A 10,494-nucleotide genomic window follows, 5' to 3' on the forward strand; every position below is an offset into this window, starting at 1 on the left:
TTTTATACCTAGATTTTATTACCTGCGTGTCCAATGCTGTTTGTGTTCTCTGAATTAGAAATTTAAGGTGAAAAGTAGGTGAACTGGTAAGATTCTCTAAGCCAGCTATGCTGTCTGTTGGCTAGCTTGGCCTTGAATTGTCACTTTCCTGGATCACCCTGTCTGTATTTGGTTTGTTACGGTTTTGTTGTAGTGGACAGAGAGGTTTTCTGAGGTTGATCCACCTCTAAATATATATCAAATGAACCTGCTACCTGTGAGTTAACTATATCATTTACCTCTCGTAGAATTCTTAAGATAATAAGAAACCTATATTATGGGATTTTTATTATAAAACACTCATATTTTTATATAAATTACCTGCTCCAGTTTTATTTAATTTTTTTTACTGCACTAGCTGTGTACAAATTATTTTATTCCAAAGCAAGTAGTGAAGCAAATGTTTTGTTTTTTTTCCCATTCGGCTGTGAGTTGTGATATTTAAAATTCAATTTTTTTTTATTTTTTTCTAAATTTACATGGCTTGCTTGGCTGTCATATAATAAAGGTTTACTCCAAGCACATGACCACTTCAGTGATTTGGAAAAAGAATATTAAAATGTGTGCACATAAAGCATGCTGGCAACACACACACACACACACACACACTGTGCCACTCAAACCAAAAACAGTGTTTTATTAAAACTCACCCCAAACATGGAAGTGCAGTGGAGGTAAGTGCACACTCTACTGACCTCCACAGCATTATTATTTTTTTAAATTCTTTATTTGTATTTTCAAGTTGAAAAAGTATCAATGGTTAATGTATTTGGTAAAGACAATAGTACAATAAAATACAGAGGTAAAGATATGGTGCACTACGGAACGGTTTAGGCCGCTGGTGTACAACAGACCTGTTTGGTGGAGGGGGTTATGGGGGAGGAAGCAGAATGGGGAGACGACAAGGCTCCACACAATTATTCACCCCAATAAATGCTTTAACATCTTTCATGGAGCACGTTACTGTCACTTGCAGAGAACGGACAGTCCTGCTTTAAAGAATAATTCATTCACAATTGTGTAAAAACACAAATTGTACAAATGCAAAACAAATGGAAACTGCCCAAAAGGTAAATCATCAGATGTTTTAATACCACAGATTCCATGATGCTTTGACCTTCTAAAGGAATGCAAATTTATCATGAGCGTTGTAGTTCCATAACCACTCGTATGTTGATGTATTGGTCGGTTGGTTGCACGTAGCTAAGATACAATCAGTAGTGTAAGGAGCATGTGTAGGGATACTGGATATACGAGTATTTCCCCTCCTCCATTGTGCTGGGCAAGCCATGTGGTCAAACAGGAATTTAGTCTCTATTCAGTTGATTAGATAAGAGTATGTGTAGGTTGAACTGATTATGGGAGGAGCTACATGCCTATATAAGGGACCTACACTGTATGATCAGGACTCAGACTTTGCTGTTTTTTTGGTGACATTAGTCCCTCTGAGTCCCGGTCGGTGAATCGAATAAAGAATCTCTTCCTTCCTGAAGAAACCTGTGTCCACTTCTCTGTGCTTGGCTTCCGTCAGTTTCTCCGGTATCATCGGGATCTACCTTTTCTGAACCCTTCGTAGGCTCTTTGGCTTTGCCCCCTGCCTCTTACAGAATATAATAAAGCATTATATAAAAAAAAAAAAACTATTAAAAAAAACAAAAAAACTTATCTCCATTTCAGCACCGGTCCAAAGTATTCTTGCATTCTGATCATCCTGTCCTGACCTTTGCTAGACAATGACAGATGTCAAGGAGGGCAGACCGAACGGAGAACACGGCAGCATTGAGGGGGGAAGCCCTAGACATTCAATATGCACAGAATTCACATTATTTACTCAGAACTCTTGTTTTGGGCTGGATAAAGATGCTGCCAGAGGTCCGCTGAAGGGGTCAGGCAATATTTACCTGGTTATTTCATTGCACACCTCTATCACGGTGGCTTACAGGTTACCAACTGGGATTTTCTTCATTCAGATCTGACTAGGCTCACCTTCACTCACATTTATATGTATATCATCCTTCCTGGTGGAGGACACAACACGGGAGATTTGGAAACATGTTGCAAATAGAAAAATGGTGCGATGACCTAAACATGGAAACAATTAGTGAAATAAACAGTAAAGTTCTACATGCTTCTATGGTGACTGTAGACACTTTCATAAACACTACTTAAAAGTGCAGCCAATCAGAAGGTAGATCTCAGGAAGCCGTCATTACGCTACCTACGTCACGACGCACGCAAGTGGAAACAAACTCCGCCTTCCGGAAGGAAAACAATAATACTTGGAGCCCAGACCTGGTATTTTGGACAAATTGGAGGGACTGCGAGGGAGAAACAAATAGGAGGGTCTACGTGCCTGCTGGTTTTAATGGTTTTGTGAAATAAAGCTTTATATTGTACCTATCACAGCCTTCTGCCTGCAATTATCCAGGAGCATTTTGGAGCCAATAAAATTAGAGCAGACTCATCCGAGTGCAACCACACATATAAATTATCGTTTTAACAGTATTACACTATATATTTTTTTTTTCTCACTTCTGTGAGAGTGCTGTGAAAAAAATTGGTATACTGTAAGTTTCCAAAGTATGGTTGTGAAAGGGCAAATTTGCATGATTTGAAATTGCAGTTTTTGCACTTTATTAAGACATTGTACCCAGGTTGTTAGAGGGGTATATGCCGTTGAAGACGTCCTTTTCCCTGGCGAGAGGCTGTGCTGCAGTGTATTCCTGATATCCCATCCGCTGGATCAGTGTAGAGAGGGAGTCAGAGCCGTTACAAGAGCTAGTGATTTAGCTGGATGCAGGTTCTCTTCAATAACGAGACAAGGCTACGTATTGAGGGTTAAGCAGAACTGATTTAATGGGCACACAAGCATTTCTTTTATACAAGTTTTCCCATTCATTACTGTACATTCTTCCCCTCTGCTTGGGAGATATTGAGTTAATTGCTGTATCAGCTCAATTATCTCCAAGCGAAAAAATATATACTTTTTACTGAATTTTTATAACTTCTAAATTATACATTTAATTCACATAAAACTTACATTTTCAGAACAAGCATAACTATGGGAACATGTGAAAAAATCATCCGAATCGGTTCAGTGGTTCGGGAGATAGCTGGAAGTCACATTTGACCGACCACACGCATGGCTTTCATGCCCAAAACAGTTCCACAGATTTGGGCTGTGCATCCGGTCTATCTTCTCCTTCAAAATAGGTACAAATTTCACGAATGGATCCGTTCGTGCATACTGTCATTGCAAGCGTCTTGTTCGTGGCTTTCTTCCCTTAGAATAGCGCTTTTCATGTTCTAAGAACACGGAAGTCCCTCTAGTGACTGTCTGATAGAAGGCCACTAGAGGAGGACTTAACCCTGCAAGGTAATTATTTCAGTTTATAAAAACTGCAATAATTACACTTGCAGGGTTAACGGTGATGGGAGTTAGCATCCAGACCACTCCAATGGGCAGAAGTGGTCTGGGTGCCTGGAGTGTCCCTTTAAGAAATATCCATCAAAATAACAGTACATTGTAGAGGGGGGGGGCGAGAATTTGAGCAACACAACAAATTCTACATTATTGGTAGTGAGAAACCAGTGAGACAATATTGCACCATGCAGAACCATAATCTCATGGGGGAGGGATAGGCTGTTTCCAAAATAGAGACACTATCTGTTTAGCAACATTACATATTCTGATGATGAGAGAATTCTTAAAGTGGAATGAGGCCATAGAAGTGTGATACAGCAACATGGGTGTTGGTTTCAAAGGAACGGGGAAGAGTCAGAAAACGGTTTAAAGGACCACTCTAGGCACCCAGACCACTTCAGCTTAATGAAGTGGTCTGGGTGCCTGGTCCCTCTAGGATTAACCCTTTTTTTTATAAACATACCAGTTTCAGAGAAACTGCTATGTTTATACTGAGGGTTAATCCAGCCTCCAGATCCTCTAGTGGCTGTCTCATTGACAGCCGCTAGAGGCGCTTGCGTGCTTCTCACTGTGAAAATCACAGTGAGAAGACGCCAGCGTCCATAGGAAAGCATAGTAAAAGCTTTCCTATGCGACCGGCTGAATTCGCGCGCGGCTCCTGCCGCGCATGCGCATTCAGCCGATGACGTCGCGAGAAAGGAGGAGAGGAGGAGGAAAGCTCCCCACCTAGCGCTGGAGAAAGGTAAGTGTTTAACCCCTTCCTCTCTCCAGAGCCTGGCGGGTGGGGGTCCTTGAGGGTGGAGGCACCCTCAGGGCACTATTGTGCCAGGAAAACGAGTATGTTTTCCTGGCACTATAGTGGTCCTTTAAGCATAGCGTGTATGCTGCACCAAAAGGTTTGCTCTGATAGGACACAGATGCAATCACATGCTCGGTCCAAAGAGTTGAATCCAGTAGGTTTCATCCTAAGAAGGGTCCACCGACTGAAAAAGCCAGGTGGTGTGATGCCACCAGGAGAGTAATTTATATGCAGTTTCTTGGGTTTTGCTGGAGATCAAGCAATGGGGTGTCAAATTACCATTTTATTTCTGTTTATAACTGAAACACTGTAGTCAAAGGATGTCCTCTTCTGCTAATTAAAAATTGGAGTGGTCTCAATTTAGACGAAGAAACCACATGTGAATCCATGATATCTGTTGATCCACTAGACATATCAGTGCCTTGTGGTCTAAAATTTGGGTTTATGTATCAAAAGTGGAGTCTGGAGAGTGGTGAGGGAAATCAAGAAAGCTCATACTTTATCATCGGAATGCCAGAGATGTAGGGGACCTTGAATAAATGGGTATGCACCCACTTGTTTACTGACAACCTCTGGTGGATAATTTTCAATAGATTTCCACAACTTATGAATATCCTGTTTAGCCCATTCTAGTACCCATAGGAGGTGACATTCTAAATAATACGTTCTGTAATCAGGAAGTGCAAGGACCTTTTTTTTGGAGGAGTTATCTGGAAGAACTTTCAAATGCACCCAAACAATTGTGTTCATAAAGAAAGAAAAAATGTTAGTGAAATTAAAATGGGTAAGGTTTGAAAAAGATACAAGAGTCGCGGATGGAGATTCGTTTTAATGATCTGGATTCTGCCAAACCACAGACGATATTATATTTTATACTTTTCAACATCAAACAACACTATAAAAAATAATATAACAAAGAGGTAACGTGTAGTTTAACCCCTTAAGGACCAAACTTCTGGAATAAAAGGGAATCATGACATGTCAGACATGTCATGTGTCCTTAAGGGGTTAATTAAAGAGGATTTATTAACTACTAACATTGTTGGACAGATGACTACCTCAGAGGTAGTCATTTGAGTTATGGCATATTCTGGTGCAGTAGCCAAAACAAGTGTGTGGGATGATGCATACAATGACCTTTTTTTGTGTGTATTTTCAAATGGTGTATATCTCAGATGTGTACCTCACAACAGTTCAAGTAAAGAGGGACACTTTACTATAAAGGTGTGAGTGGGGTATTATTGCTGTGGAGCTCTTTTATATGCTCAGACTCATCAAGCTCCCAGAAAAGAGGGACATTAGGATAGGAAAGAGGTGGTGTTATCCCTGATGAAGGGGGTCTATTAGGGCTCCATAACACGTCTGTTTTTTTGTTTTCAATCACGCTGTAGGGATTATTCACTTCCTAATATCGTCTTATGTTTATCCCACAAGTTAGATACCTGCAGAAAGATGTTTAGGGGTTCGGTGCGCTCTACTCCTCTCAATGCCGTTGTAAAAAAGTTGGTGCACCCGTTGATCATTTATTTTTGATCCACCCATTATCAAAGTAACACTGAATTAGACAGGTCGCTGTGGACATGAGTGAAGCAGCTTGCTATGCTACCCAGCCTCGAGATATCGGAAGGTTTTTAGTGACTTATTTAGCTGAGGAGCTGCCTTTACCCCTCAGCTTCCTTACTATCTCTGGGTGGTCTGATGAGCAGGGTAGCATTACTTTGGAGATAAACATTACCTATTAGACTGATATAGATGTGCTATAATAGGGCAGCAGGAGCAGATTGGCAACGTTACTGTTTGCTCATTAGTGAGAGTAATGCAGGATTTTTAGGTGTGTCATCAGTTAATATGACACACCAGGAACTGAGTGACCTCTTACCTTCTCCTCTTGGTTCACGTCGATTACCCTTTTATGCTATTGGCAATCCTTTAAATAAGCAAATAACTTTACCCTTTTTTTCCCTTATAGAGTAAAACTGTCAGGTATATTGAACCGGGATTTATGTAACAGATATACAGTTATGCTCAAAGGTTTGCATAGTTTTGACCATTTTATAAATTAACTTGTTACACCCCCTTTGTTGTCAATCTTACAACAGGTCCTGTTACTTCCTGGTTGTTTGGCTCAGTGGAGCTAAACTCAAGAGGAAGCAACTGCCCAGAGCCTTGCAAAGACTTCCCATTGAGCTGCATTGGGAACTCTGTGATTGGACAGCCACATAAAGTCTGGCTGGGGTTAGAAAGGAAGGGCTTGCAAAGACTGCAGACGACCTATATATATCTGAAAAAAATTGGACGGGGTAAGGTTCGTTTGAGCTTTAAGCTCATCAAAGGTTATTATCTGTCCCATTTCGTAAAGATGGCAGAATCTCTGTAAGCCAGCCTTTTCTATATTTCTAAAATCATCTCAGGCTGACATTACTGGAGGAAACGCCCGGTTTCTCAGTATTTGAGTACGTGTGGATGGGGAGGAAACCTATGGGCCCTTGCATTCCATATTCTAAGAGAGTTGAGTATGGCAGGGCAAGTGGAGCGTAGTATTATTCTGCTATCTCTAGGGACCCACATGTAGTATTGGGGAAGATTTGCTCCCATCATTAGAGATTCCAAATCAACCCATTTCCTTTCATCTAGCGGGACATTCCACATCGCAGTCTAAGTGAGCTGTCTGGCCAAATAATAATAATGAGATGTAGTAGGCCTCCCCTCGTTTTAGGGCGATATAAGACATTTCTGGATACCCTGTGTCTCTTGCTTTGCCAAATGAATGACCCTATAGCTTTTTGTAAGGGTGCTTTTCGTGATCGGGAGGGCCTGGAACAAGAATAGAATACTCGGTAGTATGATCATCTTAACGGAATGGATATGGCCAATCCAAGATATTGGTCTGTCCATCCAGTTTTCCATATATATTTAATCAGAGTTTTCAGTAAGGGAGTATAATTAATTTCGTAAAGTTTGTCAGGGTGTGCTGTTGGCTGAATACCCAAGTATGTGGTGTCATCTGAATGCTATGGGTTGTTCGTATAATAGCCGTGTCTGCCGCCGACAGTCCCAGGGGGAGGGCGCTCGATTTGTTCATGTTTGCCTTATAGCCTGACATGGTGCCTTATGTCATCAGGAGGTCCTGGAGTGCCGACAAAATTAATGCTATAGGGTTGGTAATTGTTAATAAAACATCATCTGCATATGCAGAAATGAAAAAACATTTCCCGGGCCCCCATGATGCATATAGAGATCCTAAGGCGGCTGCAGCTTTGCCCAGGCCGGCGTGTCCATTCCCTCCTGCCAGTCCCTCATTATAGCGCGGCCGAGCTCTGGTCCGCGGTACAGGAACATCAGTTTCCTGCACCCTGCCGGACTGACAGGAAGTGCTACCTCAGTGAGCACTTCCTGTCAGTCTGGCCGGGTACAGGAATCATAAGCTCCTGTACCGCGGACCGGAGCTCGGCCACACTACGCAGAGTACGGGGGGGGGGACAACGGGGGGGGGACCATGAAGGGAGGGAGGGGGGGAGAGACCCAGGGCTGCCATCAGAAATTTTAGGGCCCCTGACACAGCTCAAGATCTGGGCCCCCAGGGCCAGCCCCGAGTCCGCCCACAAGGATGAAGTGTGTGTGTGTGTATAGTGGATGCGGTACGTATGTCATGGATGCAGTGTGTATAGTGGATGTAGAATGTGTATAGTGGATGCGGTATGTTGTCATGGATGCAGTGTGTATAGTGCATGCAGTATGTGTGTCATGGATGCAGTGTGTATAGTGGATGCAGATTGTACGTTTTGTGTAATGTTTGTATGCATGCATTAGATGCAGAGTGTGTGTGTAGTGAATGTAGGTGTGTGTATAGTGAATGCAGAGTGTGTGTTTGTGTAGTGGATGTAGTGTGTATAGTGAATGTAGTGTGTTTGTAGTGAGTGCAAAGTGTGTTTAGTGAATGTAGTGTGTGTGTGTGTGTGTAGTGCCATGCGTGTTTAGTAAATGTAGTGTGTAGTGAGTGAAACGTGTGTATAGTGAATGTAGTGTGTGTGTGTGTGTGTGTGTGTAGTGAATGTAGTGTGTGTTTAGTGAATGTAGTTTGGGTGTGTTAGTGAATGTAGTTAGTGAATGTAGTGCAGAGTGTGTTTAGTGAATGTAGTATTTGAAGTGAGTGCAGAGAGTGTATAGTGAATGTAGTGTATGTAGAGCAAAATGTGTATAGTGAATGTAGTGTGTGTATGTGTAGTGCAGAGTGTGTTTAGTAAATGTAGTGTTTGTAGCGAGTGCAGAGTGTGTTTAGTGAATGTAGAGTATGTGTAGTGCAGAGTGTGTTTAGTGAATGTAGTGCAGAGTGTGTTTAGTGAATGTAGTGTGTGTGTGTGTAGTGCAGAGTGTGTTTAGTGAATGTAGTGTGTGTGTAGTGCAGAGTGTGTTTAGTGAATGTAGTGTGTGTGTAGTGCAGAGTGTGCTTGTAAGGATTCAGTGTGTGTGTAAAATAGGGGGGAGGGGAGTATTATTTTTTTTCAGGACCGCCGGGCCCATGACAACCGTTATGGTTGTCATGCCCTGATGGCGGCTCTGGAGAGACCACTATGGGAGGTAGGGGGGATAGAGGAGAGACCACTATGGGAGGTGGGGGGGGGGGGGGGGGGGCAGAGGAGAGACCACTATGGGGGGAGGGGAGGAGGAGAGACCACTAAGGGAGGTAGGGGGTGTGAGGAGAGACCATTAAGGGAGGTGGGTGGGTGGAGGAGAGACCACTAAGGGAGGTGGGGGGGTGGAGGAGAGGCCACTATTGGAGGAGGGGGGAGAGGGGAGACTACTAAGGGAGGTAAGGGGGGTGGAGGAGAGACCACTAAGGGTGGTAGGGGGGTGGAGGAGAGACCACTATGGGAGGCAGGGGGGTGGAGGAGAGACCACTATGGGAGAGAGAGGGGGTGGAGGAGAGACCACTATGGGAGGGAGGGGGGTGGAGTAGAGACCACTAAGGGAGGTAGGTGGGGTTGAGGAGAGACCACTAAGGGAGGTAGGGGAGGGGTTGGGGAGAGAGACAACTAAGGATGGAGGGAGAGGAGAGACCACTATCGGGGAGGGGGTGAGGAGAGACCACTATGGAAGGGAGGGGGTGGAGGAGAGACCACTAAGGGAGGTGGGTGGGTGGAGGAGAGACCACTATTGGGGGAGGGGTGAGGAGAGACCACTATGGAACGGAGGGGCGGTGAGGAGAGACCACTAAGGGTGGGGGGGGGAGAAGAGGAACCGCTATGGGGGGAGACGAGAGACCACTAGGAGAGGGGGTGAGGAGAGACCATTAAGGATGGGGGAAGAGGATACACCACTAAGGGTGAGGGGAGAGGAGAGACCATTAATGGAAAGGTGGGGAGAAGAGGAGAGACAACTAAGGGGAAGGGGAGAGGAGAGACCACTAATGGGGTAATGGAGAGGAGAGATCACTAAGGGACAGGGGAGGAGAGACACTAAGGAGCAGCTCTAAGGGACGGAAGGGAGAGCTCTAAAGGACAGGGGGTAGGAAAGAGCACTAAGGGATGAGGGTAGCACCAAGGGACGGGGTAGGAGAGAGCACTAAGGGATGGGAGGGGAGAGCACTAAGGGACAGGAGCGGAGAACCCTAAGAGACAGGAGGGCAGAGCACTATGGGAAAGGGGGCAGAGACCAATAAGGGACGGGGAGAGCTCTAAAGGGCAGGGGAGAGCTCTAAGGGTCTACATATTGCACACAGAGAAATACACTATGCATCCATTACACACACACAATGCATCCCTTACACACATAAACACACCTTGCATCCCTTACACATACACACTGCATCCCTTAAATACACAGAAACACACCTTGCATCCCTTACACATACAAACACAGATTCACACAAAGCATCCCTTACACACATCCAGAAACACACAATACATCCCTTACACAAACAACACACTGCTTCCCAGTGGTGTATCTTGGTTTTGTGCTGCCCTAGGCAGGACAAAACTCAGACACCCCCCCCCCGCGCGCGCGCCACCCCCACCCAACCCTTCCCCCGCCTTCTAAATACACACACATTCACTGACAGATACGCATACACTAGCTAACAGACACACACAGTCAGACACACACAGTCGGACACACACACACACTAACAAACACACACAGTCGGACACACACACTAACAAACACACACAGTCGGACACACACACACTAACAGACACACACAGTGAGACACACACACACTAACAGACACACACTG

The sequence above is a fragment of the Pelobates fuscus genome, chromosome 1, assembly GCF_036172605.1.
Source record: "Pelobates fuscus isolate aPelFus1 chromosome 1, aPelFus1.pri, whole genome shotgun sequence".
Taxonomy (NCBI): domain Eukaryota; kingdom Metazoa; phylum Chordata; class Amphibia; order Anura; family Pelobatidae; genus Pelobates; species Pelobates fuscus.